Source organism: Spermophilus citellus (genome assembly GCF_964194105.1).
Source record: "Spermophilus citellus genome assembly, chromosome: 9".
In the NCBI taxonomy this organism is placed as follows: Eukaryota; Metazoa; Chordata; class Mammalia; order Rodentia; family Sciuridae; genus Spermophilus; species Spermophilus citellus.
In genome coordinates, this window is record NC_138191.1 from 111,971,365 (window position 1) to 111,989,282 (window position 17,918).

Here is a 17,918-nt window from a genome sequence, read left to right on the forward strand (position 1 = left end):
CCTCTGTACCTCTCTAACCTCCTCTAACCTGCAAACCAGCTGCCTCCCTCTCCCGTCTCCTGTCTCCAAGTTTCCACTCTCTTTGGCACCACTCCCTGTGCTGACCACGGACAGAGAGCCACCGGGCCTGTCCAACTCACCTCATGAGTTTCCTTTTCCCAAGGATCACAGATGGTTAGAACTTAGATACTTGCCAACCTGAGAGCCACAGTAAACGGTGAAATCTTCCTACACCTCCACGCTTCCCTTACCTCTGTCCTTGGCCATTGTCCTGGGTTGCAGGAGGTAGGAGAGAAGCAGGGGTCACTGGGAGGAAGGGAGGCCAGAGAAGGCAGTTGGGAACTGCCTGCTACATTTTGTTTATAGCTCCCAGCGGAGCCCAGTGGGAAGGCAGCTGTGTGTTATTGAGCTCGCTGAAGAGGCAGGAGGAGGGGGCTGCTGGGGAGTGCAATTAGCTGATGGTTTGAGACTGATGAAGTGGATAATGAGAGGTGTTAGGTCAGATTTTCATGCTAAAAAGAAAAAAAGAGAGGGAGAGGGAGGGAGAGAGACTGTCACATTAACCTGCTCAGGCTCCATCCTTCAGGAACAGAGAGGCCAGGGAGCAGAGGATTCCAAGTCTGGACCAAGGGTTCCTTCCCAGGCAGCCTCCTGGGGGACATTCCTCCTCCTCCTCCTCCTCCTCCTCATCACTAGTGATCACTGAGCTCAAAGGTCCTGTGCCAATGGTCTTTGTGCTCTACCTCAACTGACGGGCCTAAAACAACCCTGGGAAGTCGTGTTTACTATAACCCATTTTACAGATGGGCAAACGGAGGTGCAAGGAGATGAAGGAACCTTCCCAAGTCACATTGTTAGTAGTGCAGCTGACTTTCTCACTCGGGCCTGACCCCAGAGCCTTGGTCTTGTTCTCACGTTGTAGGTGCATTTGGCTTTGGCAGACCCTGAGCCAGGTACCTTCTACATCTTCATTTCAGCTTCATTCTGGTTGCCAATCTTTCCTGATAATATCTACCAGGGAAACTACCATCACGGCCCTCCATTTAAATATGAGCAAACAGCCGGGTGTGGTGTTGCATGCCTGAAATCCCAGCAGCTCGGGGGCTGAAGCAAGAGGATTGCAAGTTCAAAGCCAACCTCAGCAACTTAGCAAGACCCTGCCTCTAAATAAAAAAATAAAAGGGCTGAGGATGTAGCTCAATGGTTAAGCAGCCCTGGGTTCAATCTCAGGTACCTAAATAAATAAATAGATAGATATTGGCAAAGAGTATCAGAGCAATTATACATTTTGTTCAAGAACCTCATCTTGCAAGTAAGTGGAACAATATTAAAATGTATTGAGCTTTCATACAACGATTACATATTGCATGCCTGCTCTGTGTCCGAACTTATTCTAGGGATACAGATGTAGCAATGAATACAACAGAAAAAGGTCCTGCTTTTGTGGAGCTTAGGTTCTGGTGAGGGGTCAATAGACAATGAGCAAATTAGCCAGATGAAGGCCAATGATACAGAGGAAAACCAGGCAGGAGAGGAGGGAAGGGAGGCTGTTATGTAGCAGGCATAATTTTGCATTAAATGTCAGGAAGTCTCCCTGAGAATTCGACGTTGGAACAAAGCCCTTGAGGGGCTGAGGGATCTGGCCCTGGGTATCTAATGGAAGAGCATTTTTAGCTAAAAGAACAACCTGTGCAAAAATCCAGAGTAATGGAGCTGCATGTTGCTCACCTCCACGGGCAGCGATCACAAAGGCAGGCAGAGGAGGGTCCCTCCGGGTCTGTGCAGGGAGCCTTTCCCGTGGGCTGCAAGGGCTGGTGCAGCTGGGCAGAGTGGTAGTAGGGGGGAGAAGGGGCCACGAGGCAGAGTGGAACTGAAGTCCGAGTGCGTGGGCCTTTGGGGTTATTGTGCTGAGGTGGGCTTCCGTGGAGCGAGAGGGTTGGTGACCAGCCACTTTTCCCATGGGTCCTCTGGAGGATGGACAAGGCAGGCAGACCAGCTGGAGTTGGAGCTGACGGTGGACATGCGCCAGGCTGGTAGCAGCAGGCGTAGGAAGGAGGGCTGGGATCTGTTCATATTTTAAAAGTAACAGATTGGATGTTGAGTGTGATAAAAGAAACATCCAGGATGACTTCAGAGTTCTGTCCTGAGCACCTGGAAAGAGAGCCGTGCTGTGCGGGCATGAGGAGCAGGCTTCAGGTTGGGGGAGTGAGGACGGGCATCACAGGGGGCTGCCTGATGGGCGGGTGTGAGGTCCAATGGAGACTGGAGCAGGCTCTGGGAGGGTGGAGCCAGGAGACAGCGGGGCGGGCCCAGGTGCTTAGCTCTGTCTCTGGCATGGGAGACCACCTTGTCCAGATAGGAGTCTTTGGCCCCGGCCCTGAAGTGTCCCACGAGCTCTGCCTCTCATCTGAGGGAGACAGCCTAGTATGGTGAAAGACATTTGCTGAAAACAGAAGCCAAGAGGGAATACCACTCACCTCCTGGGGCTGGCACCTGCCTCAGGGTGAGCTTCACCCCTCCATCTGTTGAGTGGGGGCCAGGGAGCTCCCACTTCAGATTTTGGTTGTAAGGCTCAAAGTGAGGCCATGCACTGGGCTTGGTGGCCTCACCTGTAATCCCAGCAACTAGGGAGGCTGAGACAGGAAGATCCAAAGTTTGAGGCCAGCCTCAGCAACTCAAGTGAGGCAATGCCCACCACAGGGCGTGGACAGCTGGCAGCAGGTCTTCTCTCACCAGATCCCAGCCCCATCTTGTGTGCCAATTTCCTCCTCTTCTCCCCAGCCTCCCTCCGGGAGCTCTTCCCCCTTTCTCCACCTGTCAACTCTGATGTGCCAAATTGGAAGAAGTTTCCTGATGTTTTTCTTGCCCTCATCAATTGGCATCTCTGTCGTTCCCAGGTGGTGTTCAAGAGGTAAGAAGCTTTTGGTACCAGATGCGCCTGAGTTTGCCTCTCCCTATCTCTGGGTGATTTTAGAAAGGCCACTAGATCACTTGACGCCTCAGTTTCCTCATATGTAGAACAGAACCTTCTCACAGAGGCACTGCAAGAATCACAGAAGATGGCGCAAGGCAAGCATTTGGCACAGTGCACTGGAATCTGTGTTATGCTGAGCACTTCAGGTGCGTGGGCCCCAAGATGGTCCACCTAGAGTTTACCTGGACCAGGGACCAACATGCTGTCTCCAGAAGCCCAGGCGGTAAATATTTTAAGCTTGGCGGGCTCCATAGCAGCTCTGCAGCCCCACCACTGTAGAGAGAACTCAGCCCCAGACAACATACAGGCAAGCAACCAGGCTGTGCTCCAGCCGCATTGACTAAATGGGGCAATGGGCTGGATTTGGCTTGTGGACCATGGTTTTCCAACCCCTGATCTAAAGTGATCCTCTCACTCAGCACAAAGGGGAGAAGGAGGCTCAGAGCTAGCAGGCCACCTACCCCACGAGGTGGAGCCTCTTGGCTGAGGGAGGCTGGCGGGAAGGAAGCCTGACCCTGGATTCCAGCCTGGACCACTCAAATGGGTCAGCTCTCTCTCCCCTGTTGGTGCCAGTTGCACACACACTAGTGACTCATTAAATATTCATCGGTTGGTTTAATATCACAGTACCTTCTCGACACCATCTTGGAAGCTTCTGGATTTGTCCTTTGTAGACAGCTGTGAATCAGAGGTGTAGAAGGAATCATGGGCTGGCCCAGCGTCCCCTTGTGAGTCTGGTGTCCCTGGTTCCCAGTCCTGGAGGACACTGTCGGCCCGACAAGGACAGTCTTACAGCACCAGTCACCAGCGTGGCGACTCTCTGCAGCCGTGTAGTTCTTTCTTTGGTTTCTCCATAAAAACAATCCTCTAAAAAGAATCTCATCTATTAATGTGATTATTAATCTGGAAAAAAAACCCACTTCTCAATAAAATGAATCTATGACAAGACAGATGTAATAAACCTGGTTAGGATTTATGATGTGCCCAGGCAGCGTTTTGCAAAAGATAATGTTCCCCTGTAATGTTGATTTGCCGGATGAGAACCATGTAATTTATTCTGTCAATGTACATAAGAAATGTTATCTGTGTGGGGAATGACTGATGGCCTCATGAAAGCTGGCGGAGAAACAAATAAAACAATTTGGGCCTTAAAAATATAATCACCTAATGATCATGTCCCTGGGTTGGGGTGTGGGGCTGGGAGCTGGGGCTGCTGTGAATCGACCCCAGTCCTGGGGGGCTATTTACCCTTGAGCTTGGCACCAGAGGGCAGCAGGGAGCCCCCAGAGTCTCTCCTGAAGGTGAGAGTCCTTCCTCTGGGCCTTTGCTCAGGCTGTTCCCTCTTCCTGTTCTTCCACTTATCCATCCAGGTCTCTCTTGAGCCCTGGAAGCTTCCATGCTGGCAGCTGCCCAAACACACTCCCAGCAGCAGCTTCTGCTGGACTCTTGCTCTCACCCTCTGAGTCTCTGTAGGCAGCACCTGCTCTCTGGGATCCAGTGATGGCTGTCATCTTCTCTCTGAGACTAGACCGCCCGTGGTTTAGCATCCTCTGTAGGAAGGATCTTCTCTTGAGTGCTCCTGAGCCCTCGCCGCGTGGATTCCAACTCCGAGGTAGCTGTCCTTCACTGAATGTTTCAAGGGCAACCATCCTTAGGAGGCCGGCACCAGCATTCTTTCCTTTTTTATAGAGTAGGAATTGGGGCTCAGAGGCCACCTGCCTTTTCCAAGGTCATGTCTAGTGAGCGGAAGAGCAGAGTCCAAGTCCAGGCTGCAGAGCCGGCCTAGATTCCACGTTGAACTAACTCCTCAGCCGGGCTCCTCTTTCCGCACTGGCCACCCCTCCTGGATGCCATTGCTGCCCTTGGCTTCCATACACCACACTCGCCTGGTTTTCCTTGCACATCTCTGACCACTTCATCTCATTCTTCCTTCCAGAACCTTCTTCCTTAAATGCTGGTGCCCCGTCAGCTCAGTTCCCAGCCTTCCTTCCTCCCTCAGGGGTGTATCTTCTTCTTTTTTGTTGGCTTTTACAGTGGGGTCTCGACGGCTGACTCTCTGCCTGGGCCCCAAGTTCTCCACCCACAAGGTGCCCTCACATGGACATTCCCCAGGCACTCAAAAAATGAATCCTTTGTCACTGTCCATTCCCAGGTTGCTCCCTACATCAGCTTCCTTGGGGATTGGCACTTCTCCCATCCATTCTCCTAAATACCAGGTCAGAATCCGAGAGCCACCTTGATGTGTCCCCTTACCTTGGCTTCCATGGCCGATGCATCACCAGGCCCTGCATAACGTCCAGGGCACTCGGGGTCTGAGAGCCTCAGCAGAGACATCACCTCTGCAGGAAGCTGCCTCTAAACTGTCCAGGCTGCACACAGTGCCCTGGGCCTGCTCCTGTGGCTCGCTGGTCTTCCTGCATGGTGAGGGGCTGCGAATAGGCCTTCTCCTTTCCCGGGAGTTTCCTGAGGGCAGGAGCCTGTTCTGCTGGCCCTGCAGTGCAGAAAGAGGCCTTTGCTGAAGGATCGACTGAGGCCTCGAGGCCGATAGAGGGAAGCCCAGGCAGAGCCCTGCCCCAAAGTGAGCTGGAGAGAGGAGTGGGGCATCAGACAGATGCAGCCCTGCTCCCAGGTTCCTCTGATAACCAGAGAAGCCTCTCATTTAGGGCAAGGCCAGGACTGGGAAGTGGCTGGGCAGCAAGACTGGTGCTACCTAGGAGGACGTGCTGGTCCAGGAGGCAGAGATGGGGCAGGGGACCCTATATCTCCAAGACGCCCAGTCCCGAGGACTTGGACAAGGTCTTGGATCTGAGGGACAGCCTGCAACCTGGATGGACAAACCCTAGACATTGGGTCGGGGGAATACAGCACCATTCTGTGCCTGGCAAGAAATAGAATTAGTATCAGATGATTTGAGTGAAGGGAGGGAACTGCAGGGGCTGCTGATGGGGGTGTAGGGAGATTTAAAAGGAGCCAACAAGGATGACCCAGAGAGCCACAGCAGCAGAGCTGACCCACTCCTGGGGCTGAAGAGGCAAAGGGAAGCAATGGTGTTGCCAGGGCTCAGCGCGACGGAGAGGTGGAGGAGGTCTAGGAAGAGGTAGCCACAGACAGAGCAGCTACTGCCAGAGACACGGTGCTAGAGCAGAAAGGGAGCAGAGACGAAGTGACCTGACCTCTCTCTTCCTCCCAAGAGCAGGACTCCCATTGGCTGAACTCAGCAGCCAGTTCAAATGCCCGTGCCATGGAGCAGATCAGAAAAGGAGACAGAGTTGATCTGGGGTATAAAAGGTGACCAGCCAGACGGTGATTCATCGTTCAGTCTCCCCAGATGGTGTGCTAAGGCAGCATCTGGCTTCTCACTGCCAAGCTGACACATGCACTAGCTGGTCTAGGGAGGGGCCGTGAGGGGATCTAGCTTTGGGGTGTTCAGAGGCAGAGGCAGGAGGAAGATGGGCAGCCCCCTGTGAAGACAGAGGGCTCCCTAGTTGACTCTCTGTCCTTGTTGTGTTCAAGCCAAGACCGAACATGGAATCTAGGCTAGAGCTATGATTTTGGGACTTAGTTTCCCTGGGGGTAGAATGAGGGCATTAGATCAAAGCAGCAATTCTCAAATAGTTCCAAGGAGCTCCAGAGCTTAGGGGCTGGCCAAGATGGTCGGGTGCAGGGACCACTAAGAAATTCTGCTCTGGTCAATTAGTTCATGCGGAAATTCTTCCTTGCACTTGACTTCAAGAGAGCAGCTCCTCCTTCGAAGCATTTCAGGCTGGATCTGGCTGAGGTCAGGGAAACAGAGGTGATAATTGCCAAAGTTTCTGGCAAGCCAAGATGTCGGGAGGCAGTCAGGGTGGGTGCCAGGCAGGGTTTGGGAAATGCTATGGACCAAGTTGGGAAGCTGGAGAGCGGGGAGGACGAAGATGAAATCTGAGATCATTCCATGGGGGAGAACTGAAAGAAACGTGTCCAAGCAAATGAATATCTTTGAGGATCTCCTAGCTGAACCCCAAGTCTACTTGCAGGATACGGTTGTTTCTTCATAGATGTGAAAGTGTCCCAGGTAGGTCAAGAGGACAGGTTCCAGCTCAATTCTTGGATGCATCCAGATGCTGACTGACCCTTGGGGCAGGGGGGCACTTGCCAGCCAGCCAGCCTGGAGCTTTCTAGTATCTTTGGTGCTCCCCAGGTCCTAAATAAGGCCCTGTTTGGATTTCTCCATCAGGACCAGGATCTCTGGTTTCTGTTTGCTCTTGCTGGAGTCCTGAGTAGTAGCCCAACTGGGTTTTGCCGGCCAGTCTCTGGCCTCCCTCTTTTTGGCCCTTTCTTCTTCTCTAAAGCTTGCTCTATCAATCTCTCCCAGGGCTGACTCTCTCCCTGGGATTCCAGCCCCAGTTTGAAAGGTCTCATCTCTGGCCCCAGCTCCTAGGCACTCCCTACCCCCCAACATAAGTCTGCTTTACTTGTCAGGACCAGTTCACCAAGAGCTCTGTTCTGCTCTCTGCCGCAATGTGCACGGAAAGAAAAGTCAGCCAATACCTTTTCATGTACAAGGCGGTTTCATGTGTACGGATGAATTCATCATCGTAAGTGCTAACACGAACACTGACCCGGTGTCAGACACTGTGCCAGGTCCTTCACACACAGGATTTCGGTTACACCTCACAACAGAGCTCCAGGGTTGGGGTAACAGTCCTCAATTATGCGAGGGAAGAAACAGGCTCACAGAGGAAGTGCCCTGCCCAAGTCTCACAGCGGAGAAGACAAGGAGTCTCTGCAAGAAGCAGTTCTGGGGATCCCTGTCCTGGGAAACAGCAATCTCCTTGAACCTCTGAAGGGGCCCTTCTCTGCCACACATTGAGCAAATGACACAAAAATATGGACAAGCACCACAGAAAGACTGATCAATAGGCACCATCTCCCAGGAGCAGAGCAGTTAGGTGAGGAAATGGGATTGCTTTCCTGTCTCTAGTATAATAGGCTTATATTAATTTAAAACTATTTTCACCTCATTGCCCACGATAGGAAATCTAAGTCTGAGTCCTTCTGCTTGGATTGCTCCTTCTCGTCCGCTTGCATGGCTGGCCTTTTCTCATCCTGTGGGTCTCGGCTTGAATGTCACCTCCTCAGAGAAGCCTTCCATAAAGAAGTCCACCCCACCACCCACCTGCTCACCTACCGTGGTTCTTTGCTGGCCCTTTGCTTTCTCTTCATGGGGCATATTTGTCTAGCATGGTTTGCAATTGTGTGTGTGTGTGTGCGTGCGTGTGTGTGTGTGTGTGTGTGTGTGTTCCATCTCCCCCTCCCTGAGTCTAGGAACCATCTCCTTTTCCTTTGTCCCTGTAGATCCCATACTGGGCACAAGGCCTGATGCATGGCAGATGACCAGAAAGCACTTGTCTAAGAGACAGATAAATAAGTATGGTATGTTTTTATTTATCATAGATAAGAAATCTATTTTTATGTTCTCTGATCTCATTTAATACATTACCACTTAGGAACAATATGATATCCATTGCAATCTGTAGATGGGGAGATCATGTAAATGTGGTTGTTACTTTCTGGCTATCGATGATGCTTTTGTAGTGTTGGAAAGGAGAGAAACAAGAATAGCGGAGTGCTCATGGCAGAGGGAATTGGGAGAGCTGGGTGGGAGCCTTGGTTTTGCTACTTACTGGCTGTGTGACCTTGGGCATGAACTTTTCCCTCTCTGGTCCTGAGTTTCCTCAGCTGTAAAATGAGCTTGGACCAGCGACTCTCTAGGGCTCTCTCAGCTGTAAAAGCTTTAACTCTGAAAATTATATCAACTGAACTTGTATATGGCTGAAATGATTGGATTTGGGGCATTGAAGCATGTTTTGAGCCATACAAGAACTAGAATGGCTTTTTGCTGGGCTCTTCTCCTTCCCTAAGTCTGGGTGCCTGCTCATGTCACCCTTCCAGTGGCAGGAGCCTCCCCACCCTATGTGGTGTTGGGGTGATGGTGGAGAGCATTTGAGCAGAAGATCTGGAAAATGAAGGGCTGCGAAAATAGAAATTGAATTTTTATCCCCCCTCCATCTCCTCATCCTCAGCTCTCAGAGCTCCCAATCACAACTCAGTGATGGGGCCGGAATGAGAGTCAGAGTGATGAGCCCAAGATTCCAGGCTCCACGGCCCGAGGAGCCTCGAGGAGCCCGGGGGTCGCGGGGCCTGCCGGGGCCAGCGCCGCAATGCCTATTAATCGGTATTTAAGTGGGTTCATCAGCATGGAGCGGCTGCCGCGGCTGCTGAGCTCAGCCTGGGCCCCAGGAACCGGGAGCTGGGTTAATAACACCTTATTTAGCAGAAAATTCCACTCCACTGGAGCATGTTTCAGAAGGAGTTTGATTTGAATGAGGATTGATGTCAATCCTGCGATGCCAAGGCGCAGCCATTGTGGTGGCCGCAGGGACGCATGCAGAATGCAGCAGCGCCTGTGTCCCTCCTCCCCGCCCCCAGCAGTGCAGGCCCAGGGCTGGTCTAACCCAGGTGTCCAAAAAGGACAGTCCCTGCAGGTCAGTTAGCGGGACCTTGATGCATTGGAGATTTCCTGGGCATGCTCTGGCTTTGGACCCATTAGACCTGGGACCAAATTTAGAACCTCTAGCTCCTTGATCTTGGGCAACTTGAGTGACCTCTCAGAGTCTTGAATTCAGCTCTACAACAAAGAAAACAATATCGACCTTGAAGATTGCTGCGAGGCTTAAGGGGGCTGGAGCTCAGAGAGTTACTGAAAGTTACTTGTGGGATGGAAGTGGCCCTAGGCCCACTTGAAGTCCCATTTCTCTCCCACCCACGGCTGAAGTGGGACTTGTAAGGTGGAGAAAGGGTGTGGATTAGGAGACTCCCTTAGACCTCCCTTGCACGGTGTGGGATTTGAGTGTGACTTGTCCCCAAGGTTTTGTCCCAACCTGTGGCTTATGGAATCCCATGGATGTAGAATACATGGAAAAACCCGGACCCTGTCTGCCCTCAGTTCCTGTCTGTCCTTCCTCCCAAGGTGGGACTGGGAGGCCCTGATGTCCCAGTTAGGGGTGTCCTCGGAGGCCCAGGTTAGAGGACACCTAGTTCGATTGGTGGGTCTCCGTGGATGTCCCTTTGGTGAGGGCAACCAGGACCAGCGTCTGTTTTCCTTTGGTTTCTTTTCCTCTCGGTTGCTGTGACTCTCTCGGCCTGCATTTTGCAAGCCTCACACCTGCAGCAGAGCGGAGTAGGGGGAGGAGGTCAGGGAATCAGAGAGCTTGGTGCCCCGCCCTTCCTGAGCCTGCCCCACCAGGTGGCTGCTTCCCCCTGCTGGCTTCAGTGTCCCCATCAGGTCCCCATCAGCCATTCCTGGATTTGGGGTCATTGTCCTCCTGGCTCTGGCTTGGTCACAGCTCCCTCTTCAAGGCAGCAGTGGAGAGCCAAGGCCACCCGTTTCCAGCTGCAGGGGGAAGGGGCTTCGAGAGCGAGAATCCGGCACCATTGTGTCTCTGCTCGAGGGCTTTGTGAGCACCTCTGAACAGCCCGAAGCGGCTTTTATGTTTATTTTTAAATCTCTTTGGGTTTGCTGTTCCTGGTGGTGCTGGTTTTAATTCTTCTCCTTCTTGGGCCCTTTCATACGGGCGCTGGATGACAAGGCCCGGGCACGATTGTGCTGGAGGAGTGCAGATAAGATCAGTCGTGGCAGAGCCGCCGAGCCGGCTCCCAGAGCGAGATGGAACACAATAAACAGGTAGCAGAGGGGGATAAATAGGGAGGATTAAATCCGAACAAAGGCGGGAACATCTGGGACTTACAAAAGCTTGTTCATGGAATTGCTTGGGAGAGAAAGGAACCAAGAAGAAAGAAGCCACTTCACCCCTCACCCGGCCTCTCCACTGGGCTTGCTGGGAGCACGGGGCACACTGGAGCAGCCTCTTGGAGGATCAGGGAAGGCCAGAGCAGAGCAGAGCAGGGCTCTGGGAGGACCTCAGGAGGCAGGCTCTGGTCACCCCGCAGCTGTCACGAGGCCCCCTGGCCCCCATTGCCCCGTGCCAGCCCTCGCTGCCCCTCCCCAGGCCCCGCTTCACACTCCACCGAGGGTCTCAGGACGCCACTCTCACAAAGACCTCTTGAGCAGCTCAGATGCGCTTCCTCTCAGAGCCTGGGCTGATCCCCTGTGGGCCAGCTTGTCTGATGGAGCGTGGGCCCCATTTCAGCCCCTGCCTGACTGCCTGTGGCAGGGGAAAGAAATTAGTCTTTACCTTCTAAGCGCCCGGCTGGCTCAGCTGGTAGAGCATGAGCTCCTCAAAGCACCTTAAAAGTGGGGCACGGCAGCACGTGCCTGTCATCACCACGCCTCGCCTCGTGAGACAGAGGCAGGAGGAATAGGAGTTCAAGGCCAACCTGGCAACTTGGCAAGACCCTGTCTGAGGGGGGTGGGGAGGGAGAGAGGGAGGGAGGGAGGGGGAGGGAGAGAGAGAGAGAGAAAGAGAGAGAGAGAGAGTCCCCTGGACTGACCCACCTGCTCACAGCATGCTGTGTCTGCTGTCCTGGTTCTGATGGCCACTGTGTCTTCCAGCCAGAGTCTCCACACTGCCTTCTTGCCCCCTGTCTCATCCCTCTACTCTGTTCTCAATTCTGAGTCCAGACAGATCCTCATGAAATGAAGATCTGACCACGCTGAGCCCCTGTTGAAACCCCACAAGGGAAGGAAGCACTTCCAAGGTGGTGGAATAGGAACCTCTAAAAATATACTCTCCCATAAAAAGAGTGAGAACGCTGGGGAAACGGCCAGAATAAACATTCTCGGGACTCTGGAAATTAAGCAAAGGCACACGGCCATTCAAGGAATATTTATTCAAGAGAAATGGCTTGGTCTCGGTAAGAACGGGGAGCTCTGCGGCATTCTAACTTATCTTTATTTCCATTCCTATGTCCCCAGATCTGCCGCAGACTTACAAACCAGCAGCCTGGCAGTCACAGCAGCTGTGAAAATCAGTAGAGCAGCCATCACTGGATGGGGGGGAAAGGGCTGGGGTACCCCCAAAAGTTTCATCCCCAGAGAATTGTCATTTTTGGACCTGTCTGGCTCCCACTGTGGGGCTTGTCTTTATTTGACATGACAAGAATCTCGCTCAGTGAGAATTCTATCCACACATCATTTGTCAAAAGTAATCATGGGCAATTTGTTAACATCATAGTTATCTGAGGTAGTGACATCTGTTGAGGCAAACAAGAGACTAGCTAAAAACCCAACTCTGATGAATGAGATGTTCATAAAGGGCTTTGAAAAGCTCTGACAAATTCATGGGGCTTCAGAGAGCCACATGAACACACATAGCCCAGAAAGACCCGAGGAGGCCCTAATCTCCCACCCCTGGGTGACCTTGCTCGGCACATGTAGGAAGTGAAGGTTTAGGCAGAGCCATAAAGAGCTTTGAAGGTATGCCCCCACCACACAGTCAACCCCTTAGCAAGGGTATGGAACTCGTTGGCATTGGTTGAAGGCACTGGGAGAAAATATCTACTGAATCACTAGATAACCACTCTGCTAACTGAGCAGAGACCTCTGCAGTTCACCCAACAAAATGTACACACTACAGAATGAGCTCCGAAAAGCCATATGTAATACCACAAAATCATCAGCAGCAACAAACTCACAGAAGGGGGAACCTAATTGACAGAGTTGCCCCCTTAGGTTATTTAAAATGCTTAGCTTTCAACAACAACAACAACAAAATGATGAAATGTGAAGAAACAGGGAAGTATGGCCCATACACAGAAAAAAAAAAGCAGTCATCAGAAATTTTTCCTCAGGAGCCCTGGACTTACTAACAAATACTTTAAATTGTTATAAAATATTCAAAGAGCTAAGAGAAAATACATCCAAATAAGGAAAGTTTGAGAAAAAAATGCTGGCCAAATAGAGAATATCAATAAAAAGAGAGAAATTCTGGAGTTGAAAAGCCCAATAACTGAAATGAAAAATTCTCTAGACAAACACATTAACGGATTTCAGCTGGAAGAATAAAGGATAGCGAACTTGAAGATAAATCAACTAAGATTATTCAGTCTTAGAAAGAGAGAATTAGCTTATAATGCATAAAGACCTAATTTATGTGACTCTACAGCAAAGGAGAAGATAGAGTGGAACAAAGTTTTTTTCATGTTGCTGAAATTAAGTTATTATTAATCCAAATCAAATTGTTTTAAATGAAGAGATTAATTCTAAACCCCATGATAACCACTAAAGAAATATATACAAATATATGGCAAAAGAATTAACAGGGAATTAAAGTAGTATACTAGAAAAATATCTATTTATCATAAATGAAGGTGATAATGGAAGGAAAGAGGAAAAGAGATAACAAAAATTATGACATACAGAAAACAAATAGCAAATGACAGGTGAAATCCTATTTTATCAGCAATTGTATTAAATGTGAATGGACAAAACATTCTAATAAAAAGGACATGGTTGTCAAAATATATTTAAAAAGTATAATCCAACTGTATACTGTCTACCAGAGACATGTTTAGAGTCAAAGATACAAATAGATTAAGAGTCAAAGGATAAAAGAAAGATACAAAGAATAACAAAAACAGAGCTGGGGGCACTGTGCTGATATCAGACAGATAGACTTTAGGACAAAAGTTGCACGAGAGACAAAGGAGAACATATTTTATGGTGATGAAACACATAGCAATGATAAGTTTATGTGCCCTAAAATATGTGAAGCAAAACCTGATAGGACTGGAGAGGGAACTAGTCAATTCAACAGTACCTGCAGAGTAGAAGGAAACATCATGAATGTAACAACCAGGCAGAAGATCACAAGAAAACAGAAGGTTGGAACAACACCATGAGACAGATGTCTGTAGAATACTCCACCCACTAACAGCAGAATCTACGCTTCTCTAAACCAGCTCCCAGCCATTACCCTGCACTTGGACGGTGCCACCATAGCTGCCCTGCCAGTTACCCAGGCAGAGCTGGCTGTCAGCCTGACTCTGCCCCCTCCCTCAGATCCCATGAGGTCCCTCCCACCCAGGGGCCTCTTCTCTGTCCTCCCTTCTTGCACCCTGTCTCCTGGTGCCCCTGCTGCTCTCCATACATTTGCAATGTGACCCTCCCTATGATATTAGCTTGCTTTGCTAACATGTGTTGAGTACCTACTGTGGGTCTGTATCCTGTGCAATGACTTTACATTTTAATTCATCTCACAGGAATCTCAGGAGGAGGCTTTCGGTGTCTTTGTCTTATAAATGAGAAATTTGAGGTGCAGAGGAGGTTAAGTAACTTCCTATTCTATCCCAAGTTCCATCGACAGGCCACGGTTTAAACGCCTCTCTGGTCCTTGATCTCTCAAGTACACTGGACTGACAGGTTTCTTCCCAGTTCATAGACCTTCCAAATGTCTGCTTCCCAGAGATAAAGCCCAAAGCCTTCCTTGACATTCCAGGCCTTCCAAGGGCTGGCCCCAACCTGGAACTCCCGTGAACTAGTCCCCCACTCTCACCTTTTCCGCTGCCCCTCTGAATGTCCCCTGGGCTACTCCTCAGGAGGAAGAGCTCCTCTCTTGGGCTGGAGAGGGCTCTGGAGTTGCCTGTGCCAGGCTTTCCCTGAGCACGGCCAGAGGAGCTTCCCTTTTGCTTTGCAGTGGGAGGAAGGTTCTTTTGGCAAAATCAGGATGTGATTTTTGGGTGGGGGAGGGGAAGACAGGGAAAAGAGAAAAAGCAGGACATTCCTGGTAATTGAACCCAAGAATTATTATTGAGAATTATTAGGGTGTCTATATAATTGATGATCCAAACCAAAATGCTTTTTGAGAGTGAAAAAGAGTGCTATTAATCATTCGACTGGGATAATCCGCACACACTGAGACTTTCCTAACCAACAGAATGTCTGCCCTGGCTGCCCTGGGAGTCATTCCCCCTGCGACAGTCTCCATCCCAAGACAGGAGTCAGAGCTCACCTTCCCAGCCTCTCCGGCAGACACCGGGGAGCATGTGACCTGGGCTCCTCCAATCAGCTGCATCTGTGGAGAGGCTTCAGGTCAGAAGGCAGCAGCCTGAGGAAGGAGGAGCCATGTGGAATCCCAACCCTTGACCAAGGGGTGGAGGGTGCTGGGAGGCCCATTGGGGCTCTAGAGGCAGCAGTGAGTCTTAAGAGGGGATGGCATTCTGTGCTCCAGTCTAGGTGCCCATCCTCGGGGGGAGTGAGACCATGGCCCTACGATTCGGCTGTTATTGCCGACAGAGCAGAAGACCAGCTCTCTGGCTTTCTTTGAATTTCTGTGAGCTCTCAAGTCACTTCTCTCCATTTATGTTCTTAAAATCAGAGAGGGTTGGGGGCTCTGACTCATGCAGCACGGAAATGTGTAGGCTTTTTGTTACTTATTGTTTTGTTGGATTTGTGTGTGTGTGTGTGTGTGTGAGAGAGAGAGAGAGAAAGAGAGAGAGAGAGAGAGAGAGAGAGGTATGTGTGTGTGTGTGAGAGAGAGAGAAAGAGAGAGAGAGAGAGAGAGAGAGGCATGTGTGTGTGTGAGAGAGAGAGAAAGAGAGAGAGAGAGAGAGAGAGAGAGAGAGAGAGAGAGAGAGACATTTTTCAAAGAGTAGGTGACAATCTCAAAGTCGTAATTAATGAAATTAAAATCAGTTTTGTTCCTGTCCTAAGCACTGCCATAGGGGCTTTTGCGCATGCTCAGGTTGCCAGGGAGCTGAGCGTGGCTTCCCTGAGACCCGCAGACTGTTCCTACAGGATGCAGAAATGGGCTCAGAAGAGCCTGTGGCCCCACAAAATCCACCTTCCGTCTTGCTTCCCTGTCTCTCGCCCGTTCCCAGTTCTTCTTTCTTCACTTGCTTTCCTGAGAACTTTCTGACATCCCACGGTGGGAGCCTCCCTGAGGGCAAGATCCTGGTATTCACTTTGTCCCATGGGCCCCAACCCAAGCAAAGCTGGCAGAGTCCCCTGGACTTGGTGCCCAGGGCATCCCAGTGTCAGCTTAGTCTGGTCTTTGTTGCCTCCTTCAAAACCTGGTTCAAATCCTCCTGCTGGGGGTCTTTCTAGCTCACTGGGCTCACGACACCCCACCTGCTTCTGTCCCTTCTGCACCTCCAAAGGTGCCCCTCGTCTTGCCCATGGTTGAACCTCTTCCTGCCTAGAACTGTGGTGCATCTCTTCTTCCCTTTAGATGCTGGAACCTGTCGTGGGATGCTGTTTGCTTTCCCTGGCAAGATGGCTCTTTGGAAAGATCAGGCTTATACTCCTCGTTTTCTTTCCTTATTTTCCTTGAGAGTCTCGGCTGAGTATCATCTTTGTAGGAGATGTTAAAAAATATTTGTTGGAAAAAAAAATATGACAAGCCAAGATGAATTAGAAAAAAAAAATGCAGAGAAATAAGAGCTTCCAAACTGTTTGCTTTGGCTCTGGGCTTAGTCCATCAATGGCTGTTTTCAAGGACCCGGAGGCCCACTGTTTACCTGCCTCAATCAGGTTGGACTCTGCTGTGTGCGTGTGGGAAGGCTCTCCCTCCTCTGCAGTGAGTCACCAGTTCAGAATGTGGCCACGGAAGATCTGCTGTTCTCTTCTGGCTCCTTCTGGGGACAGCTCTTAAGCCAGCTTTTTGGGGGCACACTCTCTTATCAAAGGCAGAGTGGTCTGAATTTGAAGAACAGGGCTTCAGGGCTAGGCCATCTGGTTCAAATCCTAAGGCTTCCACTTTTAACTGCTAGATGAGTTATTTAATCCCTCTGTGACTCAGTGTCCCCACATGCAAAAAAAGATAACAATAGTATCTACATGAAAAGATTGTGGTGAGGATTAATTTACCTGTGATATATGAAGTGTTTAGCGAGTACTTATAAAAGTGTAGCTATGATTATTATTGAAAAATGATAACGTTATCAGAGTAAAACTGTATGCATTACAAATGTGGGATAAAAAGATCACATTACAATGCAAAAAAAGTTTGCCCAGTTCTCTACATGTGCCAGCACCTCACAGACCTCAGCAAAGGGCAAGACAAACACAGCCTGGTGGGGGTGGGTGCTGGAGGTTTGTCCACCTTCCTGGCATTTGGAGACTGAATGACCCTCCATACCTGGGTGCCTAGTCCCTCCCAGTGTGCCCCAACCACATGCACACGCATCCTAACAAATGGTGCTGCCCCCAAGCCACACTGGACATTCCAGTGAAGAAGTCACTCTACTCCTCTGTGGGTCATTCTTTGGTCTCTAATCCCGTCTGATTTCCGGCTCGTGGCAGACACTGCTGGAGCTTGCACATGTCCTGTTCTTTCCCTCTGAGCACACAGAGGGCCACCCTTCCCAGCTTTTCTGCAGCTGCGGGGAGCATGTGGCAAGTATGGCCAATGGCAGGAGAGGAGAGGAGGGGAGGGTGGGTGACAGAGGGTGGAGCCTTCCCTGAGTGACCTGGAGGAGCAGGCACATGCGTGTGAGGAAGAATAACTGCTAACATCTCTGGGGTTTGACTTGTCACCCTGGGTAGTCTACCCTACTCTCACTGGAGGACTCCCCTCTAAGATCACAGACAAGATGGTGCACCAGGTCCTGTTGTGAGCACTCCCTCTGTGGCTCCAGCAAGGCCTACCATCTGCAGTGGCCACTGGTGCCAAGACTCAGCTGGTTATATCCCTCCTACCGAATTAGGGCCTGTATCTGCTCAGTTATACCCTGGCTCCCCTGACAATCTGGGATCAAATCACATCATGTCACTTTCTTCTTTAGAGTCCATCCGTTCACCTGCTTACACTCAGAAGCAAATGCAGATTCCTGGCTGTGGATTAAAGACCACGCCTTTCTCTGACCTTGTCTCTTACTGGCTGTACTGTTTCCTGCTGCAGTCCTCCTGCCTGCCTCTGCCCTCTGCCCTCTGCCCTTTGCCCTCTGCCTGTCTTGCTCTTCCTTGTTCAGGCTTTAGTTTAGATGTCATCTTAGAGTGGTCTTC